At 41.3% G+C, this 17,934-nt stretch overlaps 1 pseudogene; it reads right to left on the reverse strand.

The window, feature by feature from the left end:
• Positions 1 to 11,223: 11,223 nt before the first annotated feature.
• Positions 11,224 to 17,476, reverse strand: LOC124597921 (annotated as a pseudogene).
• Positions 17,477 to 17,934: the final 458 nt, after the last annotated feature.

Genomic DNA, 17,934 nt, shown 5'->3' on the forward strand with positions numbered 1-17,934 from the left:
GGTATTTATACAATGCGGGCTATAAATTGAAAGTAATAGCGTATGCAGAAGAATATAGAAATAGAGCAGATGAGTGGCATTTCTGCCCTCCACTAGCAGAAAAAAAACAATTTTCGGTTGGTGGACTAGTAAATAAGAACTGGAAAAAAAATGAGGAAAAGTAAATGTGTACATAGAGGAATGTATGCAAAGTGGCCAAAACTAGAGGATGGTGTACTGAAATGGATTCAAGGACGCCGTCAAAATGGCACAGGAATTAATACAAAAATGAATGAAATACGCCTTCCTAAGATAGCGCTACACTGGAACTTAACAGACTTTAAGCATGGAGTTGGTTGATGCTAGAGGTTTGTGAAATGTCATGGACTTAGAATGCGAACAAAAATGAAAATATCTCAGAAAATGCCACAAGAGTATGAAGGGAAAATTTACCTTTCCATCGCTTCGTTATGCAACATCGAAGAAAACCAGTGTGGAACTACGTCAAATAGCGAACATGGACGAAACTCTTCTGACATTTGATTTGCCGAGTAACAGAACTGTTGCCATGAAAGGTCCTAAAACTGCAACCACAAAAACAAATGGACATCAAGAAATGCACTACTCTGTTGTACTTTCATGTTGTGCTGACGGTACTAAAGCTAATGCAGTGATCATCTTCAAGCTTAAAATAATGCCAAGACGTTCTGAAATAGCGCTTGGCGTTGTTGTTCATATACATGACAAGGGTTGGATGGACGCGGTTGGCATGAAATTATGGATTAACAGAGTGTGGGAGAGAAGAAAAGGTAGTTTACTGAATAACAGTTCTCATTTTTTGTGCCAGATCGGTTTAGTAGCCATTTGAAAATTCTGTGAAAGAGAAACTGAAACAGGAAAATGCAGAGCATGCTGTAATTCTGAGATGACTTACTTTTACAATTGCAACTTTTTGTTGCTTTGATAAATAACCGATTTAAAGTGCATATTTGAGAGGACTGGAACCAATGGCTGATGGATGAAACCAAATATGAATTCACACAGAAGGGAGCTTTTAAAACGACGTACAAGCAAACAAGTGTGTCAGTGGATAAAAAGATCGTGGTGTAGAGTGAGAGAAGAGATTACTGTTAAATCTCTCAAGAAGTGCGGCGTAAGTAACGGTCTCGGTGGCAGTGAAGACCATCTTATATTTGAAGAGGACGACGATGACGTGGAGGAGGAGGAGGAGGAGGAGGAGGAGAAGGAGGAGGAGGAGGAAGAAGAAGAAGAAAGTCCAGATAACGATTTTCGGGGATCTTAAAGGTCACTTCGGTTTTATAAACTATGAATTTTTTAGTCTGGCTTCGCAGTCTAATAACAGAAAAGGAAAAATGTTAGTTTAAAAAAAATTGCTTAAAATTAAAGTGCTTCTTATGGTTTTACGGCTGCTGTCGCCGAGCGGTTCTAAGCGCTTCATTCCGGGACCGCGCTGCTGCTACGGTCGCAGGTTCGAATCCTGCCTCGGGCGTGGATGTGTGTGATGTCCTTAGGTTAGTTAGGTTTAAGTAGTTCCAAGTCTAGTGGACTGATGACCTCAGATGTTAAGTCCCATATGCTTAGAGCCATCTTATTGTCTGTAAAATAAGGGAATATAATTTTTTTTAATTGTTGGTTGTTCATATATTATCTGACCAAAACCACCCAGATACACGTTAGTTGACGGCTTGAGTTCTGCTGGAGACACTCAACAAGCTGTCCGAATCTCTGAAACCAGAGAATGTGGTTATGTTGAACTCATCCCAAAGGTGTTCCATTGGGTCTAGGTCGATACTCTGTGTAGGACAGTCCATTTCGGGGGTGTCATTGTCCACAAATCATGTCCCCAGAGATTCTGCTTTATGACAGGGTTCACTGTAATGCTGATGGAATCGTCGTCTACGAAGTATTCCCCAACTGCACTGAGTGAAACGTGTTCATTGCCTTCTGCGTTAAGCGTTCTCGTAAGCACAATGAGGGGAACACACAGCCTAAACACGAGAAACACTCCCATACCGTAAAACGATCTTATCCTTATTGCACTATTGACGCTGTACAGGATGGCAGGTAACGTTCACCAGGCATTCTCCAAACCAAACCCTTCCATCGGATTGCGATGGTAGAGTAAATGAGCTATAGCGTATAGCGTGATTCATCGCTCAAAATCACTCGTTTCCAGTCTTCCTCAGTCATCCACTGTCCAGAGGCGAAGCACTCTATACCACCTCAAGCGTCGATTTGCACTGACTACATAAATGTGTGGATTTATGAAGAGCTGCTCGACCGTTATACCTCCTTCTTTTTGAACTCTTTACGCACAGTCATAGTTCTAGATGAACTACTGCAGCACTCTGGAACTCACTTCCTTCCTCGTATTCCTTGCAGTTTCCTATAACTACCCTCCACAATGGTCAGCGATCTGTCTCTGTCGGTACATGAGTTTTGTCGCGTCTTGTTTTGACTGCTGTCGTTCCATCCATTACCACTTCACAGCCACATAAACAACAGACTGTCACAGCTTTAAAAGGGTTGAAACGTTCCCGCTGGATTTGTAACTCAGATTGCATCTAATGACTAGTCCACGTTCGAAGTCACTGAGCACTCATGACCGACCCATTACACCTTCTCTTTTGATAACGCAATACTTCTACCTTCTTTTATACTTTCTGTATGTCCTCCTTTTGACTGGAGGTCTTGGGGACCACGGCCGTTCACTGTTGTAAGAAAATGAAACGCATACAGCCGTCCTTATGATCTTATTTACTGCGTAGCTACCAGTTTCGACGCTTCACTGCACCATATTCAGGCTTTAGTTGATGCTGATGGGATTATCACGATCCATATATACGCTGCATCAATATAACTGGTTTACGCAGACTACGGGTAACTGTGATATGAGCACTGCTACCACCAACTGCCAACTGCCTTTTACACTGGCGGGTCCGCTTCTCGGGACACCCAGTGGTCAATCGCACATTACCTAGAGGTGTCGGACTGCTTTAACTGTCTTATCTGTCACACTTTTGGCAGACACCAGTGTATTTTTAATCATTTTTAATGTTTTGGTATACCAGAATATCAATGATTTGGTGTGAGTCTTGGAATTAGGATTTAGAAGACAAGAATCTTCATTACTGCTGACGTACAACGACATTCACGCAACAGTTAACGAACAAACTATGTTGCATGTCACGGATTTAAATTTGATGGTATAATAACACAGGAACGAGTACAACGAAATAATTAAGAGCTGATAGCCGGTACGGCAGCGAGAATAGAGAGACATTTTAATAGCGGACTCGTAGCTTGTAACTGAGGGTCGTGGTGTTGAAAGCGGGTTAGTTAGGAACGCTGCACATTCCTTTCACGTGCGTTAATCACATTACACGGCGTACAACGATGAAAACATGTTTGCCATTGTGCTGTCGCACACTTTGCTCACAAGTGGCCGTTAACCGCCCGTCATTGGAGTCTGACGGCATGCGTTGTCAGAGTGGTGAAAGGCAGACGTAGTTCAGAGGTACATGCGGCGAGAAGTAATATCCGTTCGTTATGAAACTATCAGGGGAGAATAGAGTCTGTGCACGTTGTATGGGAGTGGCAGTGTACCATACCGACATCATAAGATAAATTTGTGGTATGACCGTTTCTTGTATTTTATATTATAGTTTTATTTAAACACAAGGGTACTCACAAATATACGTGGCAACAGAATGCTAGAGAACTTCGTTCCATAATAGATTACATTATCATCAGACGAACAAGTAGTTTCAAGGCAGCAGATGTGGGATCTTATAGAGGAGCTCACTGTGTATCAGACCATTACTTAGTAAAATGAAGAGTTTTTGGCCATGGAAGAATGCGAAGAATGATTCTAACAACATTAAAACGAATTGTGCTGAGAAAGTTCAAAAGCTACACTTCAGTATTGACACCCTACGAGATGGAACTACAGGAACATTCTTTGCTGCCAGAATGGAAAAAAAATATTGGAAAAATCATTTGAAGGAAGTACAGAGGAAGTATATGGATACACAAAATCCAGTGTTGTAAGTATAGCAACAGAGGTGTTGGGCGTAAGTGAAAGTAACCACAGCCACATAGCAGAATGGTGGTCAGAGGAAATAAGGGTGGCAGTTAAAGAAAAGAGGAATGCATTCAACAGGTGATTGAATGATAAATCTGAGGTAACAAGAACAACCTACAAGGAAAAGAAGAATATAGTGATAAAATAATAAGAATAACAAAGAATAAAGCTTGGGAAGGACATCTGACAATTTCAATAGCAAACTAAGATTTGGGAGTGCGAAAGAAGCGTGGTCAGTATTGAAATTACTTCGACAAGAGACGAAAGCCAAAACCAATCTTCAACTGATACCACCAAAAGAATGGGAAGATTATTCCTTGAAATTATTAAACTAGGATAGAGAAGAGTATCTGGAGGAAGGAAAAGTCGTAGAAAAGGAAGGAGAGGAGATACAAGTTATAGAAAGGGAAGTGAGTAAGGCATTAAGAACAGGCAAGAATGGCAAATCACCTGGACCAGGTAGTATCAAGCTGGAGCTCTTAAAATATAGTGCTGATAAAATTGTGAAACTAGTAGCACGCTTATGCAACAAAATGTTATGTGGAGAGTCAACACCCAAGGAAATGAATCTGGGCTGTATTAATACTACGATTAAGAAAGGGGCCCGCAAAAGCTGCTCGAACTATCGAGGAATTTGTGTTATACACACATTAATGAGAGTTTTTGGGAAAATAATTAGAAATAAGCTGGAAATAAATTTTAAAACCCAGGAAGAACAATGGGACTTCACAGCTGGTAGATCACACGTAGACCATATTTTCACATTTCGACAGATCTTAGAGAAACATAGGGAAAAATATAAAAAACATAGTGTTAATTTTCATAGATTTACAAAAAGCGTATGATACTGTCCCGAGAAAACTACTTTGGAGACCATTACATATGGCAAACATAAGGGGTCCTTTAATTAAAATAATACAAAAAATATGTAAAGATAAACGAAAATCTTCACAGAAATTTAGAACACGCAAGCGCCTGTTACAAGACTGCTCTATGTCACCAACATTATTTAAAATCTATGTAGGCGTCAGCCTTAAGACGTGGTCTAGTAAATTCAATGGGATGGGGCTAGATTTCAAAGATGGAGTTTATTTACGTCACCTACTATTTGCTGACGATCACGTAGTTATAGCACAAGACGGGAAGACGGGAAGGATGCAAATTGTATAGAGTGAAGAAAAATTGTGTCACAAAATTTTAACACTGGATAGCTGATGCCAGTAGGAACCAAAATTACTAATGCTGTGTAGGTCGACAACGCACAATTTTTGAACTACGGTACATGGTGCCACGCGCTCCGATTGGCCGCGGGATTGCCCTGTTGCCGGGTGCTCTGGACAACGCATGACCGCGAATGCTTTGCCTGCCGGATGTAGACGGACTGGCCCAGTCACATGGTCACCCACAATGTCTGCCCAGATGTGCGACAAGCGCTCCTGGTGTCCGTGGACGTACGTGGCGTGAGGATTTCCCCTTGCCCAGTAATAAACGTTTCGAGTGTTGTAAAGGCCATCCCGATGGAAGGTGCACTCGTCGGTAAACAACACAATGGCGGGGAAGTCGGGATCTCGTGCAACACGTCGCAGAAACCACTGGCAAAACCCTAGCCTGTGTTCAGAGTCCGCCGCAGGATTTAGGTTTTGGACAGGGTGGAAACAAAATGGATGCTGGCCGGCATCCCTCAAAACCTCCTATACTAATCGATGAGTGGCTGCCATGTCGTGTCCAACTGCTCGAGTACTTATCGTAGGTGCTTCCTGGATGCGCTCGAAAAAAGTCTCTTCAAATGCAGCATCTCGTCGTGTTCGAGGTCTTCCAGCATCACCATGATATCCCGCCAACGAGCCTGTTTTGCCAAGTCCCTGGAGAGCTGCTGTAAACGTTTGCGTGTGTGGGCGGCGTCTTGCTGAGTATCGTTCCTCATACAACCGTCGAGCTTCATGCGTACTGCCATCGGCTAGTCCATAAATAAAAACCACATCTCGTTGTTCTTCAAACAAATACTGTGCCGCCATGCTTCCTGTACGACTAAATCGCACGTGACGTGTGCGTGTTCCGAAGCGAAACTTACGTGTGAATGCCTCTGACGTGAGGTGGAGACAAACAGCAAGACCTAATCGACACGTGCGTATCACATTGGGGCAATGGCTGGGTGAGGGTCGTTTATATGTGTGAACTGACAACCATAGCGCTGACCGTCAACCGACGAACGGCAAAAGAGTAATCCCTCAGTCAATTGGAGCGCATGGGCCAAGTTTCCGTAGTTTAAATATGGTGCGTTGTCGACCTACACAGCGTCAGTTATCCAGGGTTAAAATTTCGTGACATAATTCTTCTCCACCCTATAGATGTAACCAACTAGCAATGGCACACAGAAACTGGGGATTGAAGATTAATTACCAGAAAACAGAATACCTTGTTAATGATGCAGATGACTTATACATAGAGGGAAACAAAATTAAGAAGGTCAGTACTTTCCGTTATTTGAGATATAGTTCATAGATGCAGGGAAAAGCAGGTGTAGAAATTAGTAAAAGAATTAGCCGTGGAAGGAAGGTCATTGGATCCTCAACTCGATCTTACGGAGCAGAAATGTAATAAATCGAGCCAAAAAAGTCATATATAAATCATTACTAGAGAGCATAGTTATGTGTGGACTACTAATCTGAGACACATAAAAAGACTGTAAACAGTCGAAATGGACTCCTGGAGAAGATCAGCAAAAATTTCTAGAAAAGAGAAAGTAAGAAACGACGAAATAATAAAGAGAATTGAAGTAAGACAAAGAATACATGACATGATGGATAAGTTTCAATGGTACGGGCATGTAAGAAGAATGGAGGAAGCCAGAATTCCGAAAATGATACTGGAATGGGAACCGGAAGGAAAGAAGAGAAGAGGTCGCCCTATGACCATCTTGCTCCAAAATGTACGATTAACAATGAGAAGACTAGGCGCAGAAGAAGAAGATACACAAGATCGAAACACCAGGAGGGACATCCTGAGGAGATAAATTAAGCTTGTTGTTGTTGTTGTGGTCTTCAGTCCTGAGCCTGGTTTGATGCAGCTCTCCATGCTACTCTATCCTGTGCAAGCTTTTTCATCTCCCAGTACCTACTGCAACCTACATCCTTCTGAATCTGCTTAGTGTATTCATCTCTTGGTCTCCCTCTACGATTTTTACCCTCCACGCTGCCCTCCAATACTAAATTGGTGATCCCTTGATGCCTCAGAACATGTCCTACCAACCGATCCCTTCTTCTGGTCAAGTTGTGCTACAAACTTCTCTTCTCCCCAATCCTATTCAATACTTCCTCATTAGTTATGTGATCTACCCATCTAATCTTCAGCATTCTTCTGTAGCACCACATTTCAAAAGCTTCTATTCTCTTCTTGTCCAATTATTTATCGTCCATGTTTCACTTCCATACATGGCTACACTCCATACGAATACTTTCAGAAATGACTTCCTGACACTTAAATCAATACTGGATGTTAACAAATTCCTCTTCTTCAGAAACGCTTTCCTTGCCCTTGCCAGCCTACATTTTATATCCTCTCTACTTCGACCATCATCAGTTATTTTGCTCCCCAAATAGCAAAACTCCTTTACTACTTTAAGTGCCTCATTTCCTAATCTAATTCCCTCAGCATCACCCGACTTAATTAGACTACATTCCATTATCCTTGTTTTGCTTTTGTTGATGTTCATCTTATATCCTCCTTTCAAGACACTGTCCATTCCATTCAACTGCTCTTCCAAGTCCTTTGCTGTCTCTGACAAAATTACAATGTCATCGGCGAACCTCAAAGTTTTTATTTCTTCTCCATGAATTTCAATACCTACTCCGAATTTTTCTTTTGTTTCCTTTACTGCTTGCTCAATATACAGATTGAACAACATCGGGGAGAGGCTACAACCCTGTCTTACTCCCTTCCCAACCACTGCTTCCCTTTCATGTCCCTCGACTCTTATAACTGCCATCTGGTTTCTGTACAAATTGTAAATAGCCTTTCGCTCCCTATATTTTACCCCTGCCACCTTTAGAATTTGAAAGAGAGTATTCCAGTCAACATTGTCAAAAGCTTTCTCTAAGTCTACAAATGCTAGAAACGTAGGTTTGCCTTTTCTTAATCTTTCTTCTAAGATAAGTCGTAAGGTCAGTATTGCCTCACGTGTTCCAGTGTTTCTACGGAATCCAAACTGATCTTCCCCGAGGTTGGCTTCTACTAGTTTTTCCATGTGAAAAACGTTTGTGTAGAGGAAAACCTCAGTAAATAAAGTAAATAAATAAATAAATAAGTACATCATGGAGATTCACAAGGATCGAAATTGATGAAGTTTTATTATATTTTTAACCATTTCGCTAACCATGTTTCTCACTTTTATTTCTAGATTTTGCGTTATACATAGCATGTCTTGCTCTTATTGTTTGCTCTGTATCAAGTCTATCTTAGTCGCTGCCATTCATACAGCAATATGATTCTAGCGCTATTAGCAGCGGGTGGCTTTTGGGAGAACCCATGGAAGTAGGGTCGTGCTGTTAGCTATGATTTCTTCCGCTGTCCTTCCCACCCTTGATATTAGTTCTGGCGGAGGCTACTCTGTGACGCATATGCGTACTGACACGCCTCACTGTGGTTCGCCCAGACATCTGTTGAGGTTTTGCTGGGCGTTCGCGACGAGCGGCGGGCTGGTCACTTTTGACGTTCACAAACTGGCATTCTGCGACATTTATGCCTTTACTTTACTTCCTTAAGCCTATGCCATACGTCTGTCCGTTCGCAGTTGGTTTGTAGCTCAGATTAGTCTGGTAATGAGTATTTGTTGATTCATTCCTGTTTTTTACGGTTAGGTCCCGTTTACCCGTTGTGGTACTGGATGATTCAAAGAATCTTTTCGTATATCACCCGCTCGGGATCTCGCATGCTACTTAACGAATTTGCGGAATTTTTTAAATGACTGGTACGATTTTCTCGCACGCAGTCAAGGCATGAACTAATGTTCACATTTGTATGAATCCTTTTGATGTTAATTAATTTTATGTAGCATCTCTCCTAGTTTCCATTGTTTTTTCTTGCACCTGAATATGGGATTTGCATCCTAAAAACCGGGTCGTGTCAGTTACAACTGGTGCGGATTTGTTAATTATGAAAAAATTTTGGCAACAGTTGTGGACGTCCCACATAGGGTATATTATGCTGATAATAATTTCGTGTCCCTCAAGAGCCTGATGCAAGTCTTCCCACATGACGCGTCTTCAGCGACTTGCTCGTCCGAAACTTTCCGCAGTATACCTACAGGGTAAAGGGGACCTACAGTTTAACGTGGAATCCGAACGACATGTCCTTCCCGGCGAATCTCCACATCACTGAGAGGTCAATACACACTCAGAAATTTCCACGATTCGACCGGGGTTCGATCTCGCGATGTCTCGCTTTCCGGGCACGCATCTACATCTACATTGCAAATCACATTTAAGTGCCTGACAGAGGGTTTATCGAACCACCTTCACAATTCTCTATTATTCCAATCTCGTATAGCGCGTGGAAGGAACGAACACCTATATCTTTCCGTACGAGCTCTGATTTCCCTTATTTTATCGTAATGATCGTTTCTCCATTGTAGCTCGGTGTCTACAAATTATTTTCGCATTCGAAGGAGAAAGTGGTGATTGCAATTTCGTGAGGAGATTCAGTCGCAACGAAAAACGCCTTTCTTTTGATGATGTCAAGCCCAAATCCTGTACCATTTTGTGACATTCTCTCCCATATTTCACGATACTACAAAACGTGTACTGCCCTTCTTTGTACTTTTTTCGATGTATTCCGTCAGTCCTATCTGGTAAGGATCCCACACCGCGCAGCAGTATTCTACAAGAGGACGGTCAAGCGTAGTGTAGGCGGTCTCCTTAGTAGAAGTGTTACATTTTCCAAGTGTCCTGCCAATAAAACGCAGTCTTTGGTTAGCCTTCCCCACAACGTTTTCTATGTGTTCCTTCCAATTGAAGTCCGCAGCTCGTGGTCTCGCGGTCGCGTTCTCGCTTCCCGAGCACGGGGTCCCGGGTTCGATTCCCGGTGGGGTCAGGGATTTTCACCTGCCTCGAGATGACTGGGTGTTTGTGTTGTCGTCATCATTTCATCATCATTCATGCAAGTGGCAAGATTGGACTGAGAAAAGATTGGGAATTTGTACGGACGCTGATAACCGCGTAGTTGAGCGCCCCACAATCCAAACATCATCATCACATTCCAATTTAAGTTGTTCGTAATTGTAATAGCTAGGTATTTTCTTGAATTTACGACTTTTAGATTAGACTGATTTACCGTGTAACCGAAGTTTAACGAATCCCTTTTAGCACTCACGTGAATGACCTCACACTTTTCGTTATGTAGGGTCAACTGCCAATTTTCACATCATTGAGATATCTTTTCTAAATCGTTTTGCAATTAGTTTTAAACTTCTGATAAATTTATTAGTCGATAAACGACAGCGTCATTAGCAAACAACCTAACACGGCTGCTCAGATTGTCTCCCAAATCGTTTATGTAGATAAGGAAAAGCAAAGGGCCCATAACAGTACCTTGGGGAACTCCAGGAATCATTTTTGTTTTAATCGATGACTTTCTGTCAGTTACTACGAACTGTGATCTCTCTGACATGAAATCACAAATCCAGTCAGATAACTGAGACGATATTCCAAAATGGGTCTGAGCGCTATGGGACTTAACATCTGAGGTCATCAGTCCCCTAGAACTTAGAACTACTTACACCTAACTAACCTAAGGACATCACACACATCCATGCCCGAGGCAGGATTCGAACCTGCGACCGTAGCGGTCGCGTGGTTCCAGACAGAAACGCCTAGAACCGCTCGTCCACTGCGGCCGGCGACGATATTCCATAAGCACGCCATTTCACTACACGCACCTTGTGTGGTAGAGTGTCAAAAGCCTTCTGGAAATCCAGAAATACGGAATCGATCTGAAATCCCTTGTCAATGGCAGGTTACCACTACACCGCTTTGTGTGTGTGTTTGTGTATGTGTCTGTGTCTGTGTCTGTTTGTGTGTATATACATATATATTTATTATATTTCACTTCAATTGTACACGGTTCAGCACATAAAACTAATACTGCTAATAAGACTGTATTTCTTCTTGAGGAGCTGGGGCCTCTCTGAAGTTTTGGAACCGCTCCCACGTTGCTGACAACTCAAATCGAAGGAATTCTTGTGCTGGTTCTAGTGGCTCGACAACAACTCGTTTTCGTTCATCATCCCTTCCTGTCAGAATGTTCACAGTTCGTAGTAACAGACGGAAAGTCATCGAGTAAAACAGAAGTAATATCCGGCGTCCCCAAAAGGAAGTGTTATAGGACCTCTATCGTTCCTGATCTATATTAACGACACAGGAGACAATCTGAGTAGCCGACTTAGATTATTTGCAGATGATGCTGTCATTTACCGTCTTGTAAAGTCATCAGATGACCAAAATGAATTACAAAATGATTTAGATAAGATACGAGGGCCGTTCAGTAAGTAATGCAACACATTTTTTTTCTCGGCCAATTTTGGTCGAAAAAACCGGAAATTTCTTGTGGAATATTTTCAAACATTCCCGCTTCGTCTCGTATAGTTTCATTGACTTCCGACAGGTGGCAGCGCTGTACGGAGATGTTAAAATGGCGTCTGTAACGGATGTGCGTTGCAAACAACGGGCAGTGATCGAGTTTCTTTTGGCGGAAAACCAGGGCATCTCAGATATTCATAGGCGCTTGCAGAATGTGTACGGTGATCTGGCAGTGGACAAAAGCACGGTGAGTCGTTGGGCAAAGCGTGTGTCATCATCGCCGCAAGGTCAAGCAAGACTGTCTGATCTCCCGCGTGCGGGCCGACCGTGCACAGCTGTGACTCCTGCAATGGCGGAGCGTGCGAACACACTCGTTCGACATGATCGACGGATCACCATCAAACAACTCAGTGCTCAACTTGATATCTCTGTTGGTAGTGCTGTCACAATTGTTCACCAGTTGGGATATTCAAAGGTTTGTTCCCGCTGGGTCCCTCGTTGTCTAACCGAACACCATAAAGAGCAAAGGAGAACCATCTGTGCGGAATTGCTTGCTCGTCATGTGGCTGAGGGTGACAATTTCTTGTCAAAGATTGTTACAGGCGATGAAACATGGGTTCATCACTTCGAACCTGAAACAAAACGGCAATCAATGGAGTGGCGCCACACCCACTCCCCTACCAAGAAAAAGTTTAAAGCCATACCCTCAGCCGGTAAAGTCATGGTTACAGTCTTCTGGGACGCTGAAGGGGTTATTCTGTTCGATGTCCTTCCCCATGGTCAAACGATCAACTCTGAAGTGTATTGTGCTACTCTTCAGAAATTGAAGAAACGACTTCAGAGTGTTCGTAGGCACAAAAATCTGAACGAACTTCTCCTTCTTCATGACAACGCAAGACCTCACACAAGTCTTCGCACCCGAGAGGAGCTCACAAAACTTCAGTGGACTGTTCTTCCTCATGCACCATACAGCCCCGATCTCGCACCGTCGGATTTCCATATGTTTGGCCCAATGAAGGACGCAATCCGTGGGAGGCACTACGCGGATGATGAAGAAGTTATTGATGCAGTACGACGTTGGCTCCGACATCGACCAGTGGAATGGTACCGTGCAGGCATACAGGCCCTCATTTCAAGGTGGCGTAAGGCCGTAGCATTGAATGGAGATTACGTTGAAAAATAGTGTTGTGTAGCTAAAAGATTGGGGAATAACCTGGTGTATTTCAATGCTGAATAAAACAACCCCTGTTTCAGAAAAAAAATGTGTTGCATTACTTATTGAACTGCCCTCGTATATGTGGGGTGCGAAAAGTGGAAATTAACCCTGAATAAAGAAAAGTGTGAAGTTACTCATATGAGTACTAAAAGAAATCCGCTAAATTTCGATTACGCGATAAGCCACACAAATCCGAAGGCTGTAAATTCAACTAAATTCTTAGGTATTACAATCACAAATAACCTAAATTGGAACGATGACATAGATAATGCTGTGGGTAGAGCAAACCAAAGACTGCGATTCATTGGCAGAACACTTAGAAGGTGCAACAGATCTACTAAAGAGACTGCTTACACTACACTGCTCCACCCTATTCTGGAGTATTGCTGTGCGGTGTGGGATCCGTATAAGGTGGGACTGACGGATGATATTGAAAAAGTTCAAAGAAGGGCGGCTCGTTCTGTATTATCGCGAAATAAGGGAGATAGTGCCACAGACATGATACGTGAATTGGAGTGGCAATCATTAAAACAAAGGCGTTTTTCGTTGCGACGGGATCTTCTCAGGAAATTTCAATCACCAGTTTTCTCCTCCGATTCCGGAAACATTGTGTTGGCACCCACCTACATAGAGAGAAATGATCATCTAAACAAAATAAGTAACTCAGGGCTCGCAAAGAAAAATTTAAGTGCTCGTTTTTCCTGCGCGCGCTTCGAGAGTGGAACGATAGAGAGACAACTTGAAGGTGGTTCATTGAATCCTCTGCCAGGCACTTAATTGTGAATAGCAGAGAAATGACGTAGATGTAGATCGTAGCCCACCTCAACATATCCACTAAGTGGATAGTCCTTACGGAATGGTTGCCCTTCAAAGCCATTATCAGTGACGCTGCGGCGCCAGTCAGGTTGATTTGCAAACAACGCACCAAACATGTTCCAGGTCTCCCTCTTATACCCGCTCGCAGTCTTAAAAGCCTCACACACTGAATCTATAGGTATAAGTCCATGTGTATAGGTCTTATAAATGAACTGAATCGAAGTGAGAGTAAATTGTAAACCATCTCAAATCAGAACTGTCTGCTACGAACATCAACAACTGGAAAATTGTGTTTTATTCAGTTGCTGTCAGACGGTCCATAAGTGAAACCTATCAATATACCGTAGTATTACGCGCAACTGAGGAGGACAGGACCACAAAAGTTGAAGATGTCAATACAACTATGTCAAGCATTCCCTGTCAACGTGTACAACAGGTTCAAGAAAATACATCTGAGACTCCATAAGACGATACAGCATATAAAATTCAACAGAACATGCAAAAAGAACGATTTAATTCCAAGTTACATTAATGTAAAGGTTAAAAACAGTTCTACAGTGGCACAAAAGTCGAAATCATTTGCAGAACGATATTGGTTACTACATGAAATTAAGATGCTCTATTCGAAAAAACAGCACCTAAACATGATGCTCTATGAGACTCATCTGGAATTGGCAAAAAACGTAGGAAACGCCGCAGTTTTCACGGCACTAGTAGAAAAAACTGAGCACAATACATACATAGCAATGAAACATTTACAAAACAAACATAAACACAAGATAATGAAACTAACAGTAAAAAAGACGCAAAAATACATTCACATTTTAAATGTGAAACCACATGAACACCAACACACATTCCATGCACGCTTAGTTAACCTAACAGAGACAGAACTACACGAAAACGAAAAAATGCTCTTGGAAAAAGGTTTGAAACACTGCACCAATAGCAAAGTGAACAATCAATACATAGAAAATCTCATAGTAGAAACCGAACACATCCTTACACGTGAAAAACAACAAAATAATTGTGAAATAAACATAGGACTGACAAGAGAACTAGTAAAAGAAGAAATAAAAGGCATAATAAAACAAACACAGCAGACACACAATAAGAACAACCAAACAGAAGCAGCTACTATGAAAAGGTTAAAACAAAAGTTAACAAACAACAACGTATTAATAACAAGAGCAGACAAGGGAAATGTAACAGTACTCATGGATAAAGAGCAATACATCACAAAAACCAAGGAATACACAAACACCAACGCAATACAAAAACTGAAGTCAGATCCAACTACACGATTCCAGGCAAATGTGAAACGAACACTGAAAAACATTGAGCACACACTCACAGACAAACAGAAATACTACTTAACACAGAAAAACCCACAAGCACCAACACTCTGCAGCCAACCGAAAATACATAAAGACGGAATGCCAATGAGACCTGTTATCAACTTCAAGAAAGCCCCAACATACCACATAGCCAAACACCTCCAAAAGTGAGTTACAAACCACTATAAAGTAGAAAACAACAGAACAGTGATAAACACAGGTAACCTAATAGAAAACATACAGAACATACAGATACCACACACAGCATCACTGATTTCATTTGATATAGAAAATATTATACCTCCATCCCTATCACAGAAACAATAGAAATCATAGAACAAAATCTCTCATCCCACAGCAACCTCACCACAGACGCAATAAAAGAAATAACAGATATGCTCCGACTGACAACTGAACAAAACTACTTTCAGTTTGAGGAAGAATATTATCTACAAACTGAGGGACTGCCCATGGGATCCCCAATATCAGGAACACTAGCAAACATTTTCATCAGTCACCTTGAAAATCAGATATTTGATAAGATAACCACAAATGAAAGTTTCAAAATCATATATTGGTACAGATACGTGGATGACATTATTTGTCTGGTAGACGAGCCAAGTGAAAAAATAGATGAACTCGATTCGGAAATAAACAAAGCTCATAAGAACATAAAATTCACACTTGAAAAAGAAAAAGAAAATCAAATAAATTTTCTTGACATTACAATTAAAAAAGAAAATGGAAAACATTCATTTAACATCTTTAGAAAACCAACAGCCACAGACACAATAATACATTCCACATCCAACCACCCCCATAGCCAGAAACTTGCAGCACTAAGACACATGTTACATAGATTAAACAGAATCCCACTCAGCAAGAGAAACTATGAACAAGAAATGAACACGATCATACAAACAGCCAGGAACAACGGGTATGACACACATGTGGTACACAGGCTCAATCAAAAAATAAAAACACAAATAAAATACAAACACAAGATTTCCAGAATACAAAAGAACTCACAAGCTGAAAACTTACAAACATACTCAACAAACACACACAATGACAACACCACACAGAAAAGAACCAGATGGTACAGCATGACAATCACACCTAAGCCAGCCAGCCACCAAGAGGGACAAATTCCAACAATCAGGAATATATAAACTGAAATGTCAAAGTTGTGATGCAGTATACATAGGCATGACATGCAGGAATTTTGAAACAAGATACAAAGAACATATCAGATGTTGGAAGTATGAAACAAACCATTCCACATTGGCAGAGCATTTAAAACACTACAACCATCATCCTACAAACATGGAACAGGAAATGAAAATAATGAGAATAAGCAACCATGACAAACATCTTATACAAATGCAAGAAAACTTCCACATCCAGAAAGCCATAGCAGAAAACAGACATGTGATAAATGAACAAACACACATCAGCACAGGCTCCCTACTACACTTAATAAAGGAAATGATAACATAAAATATATATATATATAACACCAAAATACAGACAGACAGACAGACAGACACACACACACACACACACACACACACACACACACACACACACACATACATACACAGCCCCACCCAAAAAAAAAAAAGGTTACTTAACACCAAAATACAGACAGACACACACACATAGCACAAAAAAATACATATCACACCAAAACACACACACACACATCCACAGGACAAAAACAAAAATAAATAACTAAATACAATAAAATTAAATGAAATTAAATTAATACCACACCAAAACACACACACACACACACAAACGCACACACAAATTCATACACGAACCGACCACAGATACTTCAATAGTTACACTCATAAGTTTGGTAGTAATATTCGATCTTTGGCAAAAACATTTGACAGTCGGCAACAGAAACCAAAACATTGCATTAAAACAAGCGTTCAGTGCATAGTGCTGTGGAATGTGGAAAAAACAGCAAATTGGCGCTCATAGGAAGAAGAACAACACCAAAAATGCAACAGGAGCGTAATATGTATGAAACTGTCTACGCAACCTGTAAGTACAATTCAAAACAATACTACTTAATAGGAAATACCAACCACCAGAACTGTTTATAACCTATAGGCACAGTGACAAAAATGTAAATAAAATAGCTAACATATGTACATATTCCAGGCCACTGATGATGCCTTGCAAAAAATAAAGGCGAAACGCGTATGGCACTAAAATTGTGTTTTATTCAGTTGCTGTCAGACGATCCATAAGTGAAACCTATCAATATACCGTAGTATCAACAACTGCTTTATCCCAAGACTGGAAAACAGTGCATTGTCATGCTCCACGAAGAGCTCAAAAAAATTGAAACTACACCCTCTGGGATAATCAGTACACCAAGTTCATCACCTGCTATCAACTGGACTTTCTGCACATACTTCGGAAGACATTCTGCTACGTAATTTCACAGTTGTGCACATTTTGCAGCATCAAATTTATGAGCAGTTGACCTAGTTTCTGCTGCAGCCGCTGCATTATCAAGATCATGTTTGAGATGAGTGGGAATACCTCTTAGACAGCCAGTCTAGGCCACCGATGTTCTAAATAAACCACATACATTTCTAATCTCAGACACACCCATGTCTCATGGGATAATACGAACACTTACAGGCTTTTCAGGTTTTTGGGTTTCTGCTAAATCTAAAATGCTTCACAGTCGCCACCGGTCCCAGCAACATATCTGCAACATGTTTGCAAGTATCTTCGTGTGTTCACACCACTTCAACTAAGAATCGATATTCATTCCTAGTAATTTTGTGTTTGTAATACAACTACAGCAGAAACCAATACACCTAATTTAACAGTTCCATCACCTCTATTCGAAATTAAAGTCATATTATTTGATTTCTTCTTGTC

The sequence above is a fragment of the Schistocerca americana genome, chromosome 1 (assembly GCF_021461395.2).
Source record: "Schistocerca americana isolate TAMUIC-IGC-003095 chromosome 1, iqSchAmer2.1, whole genome shotgun sequence".
Taxonomy (NCBI): Eukaryota; Metazoa; Arthropoda; class Insecta; order Orthoptera; family Acrididae; genus Schistocerca; species Schistocerca americana.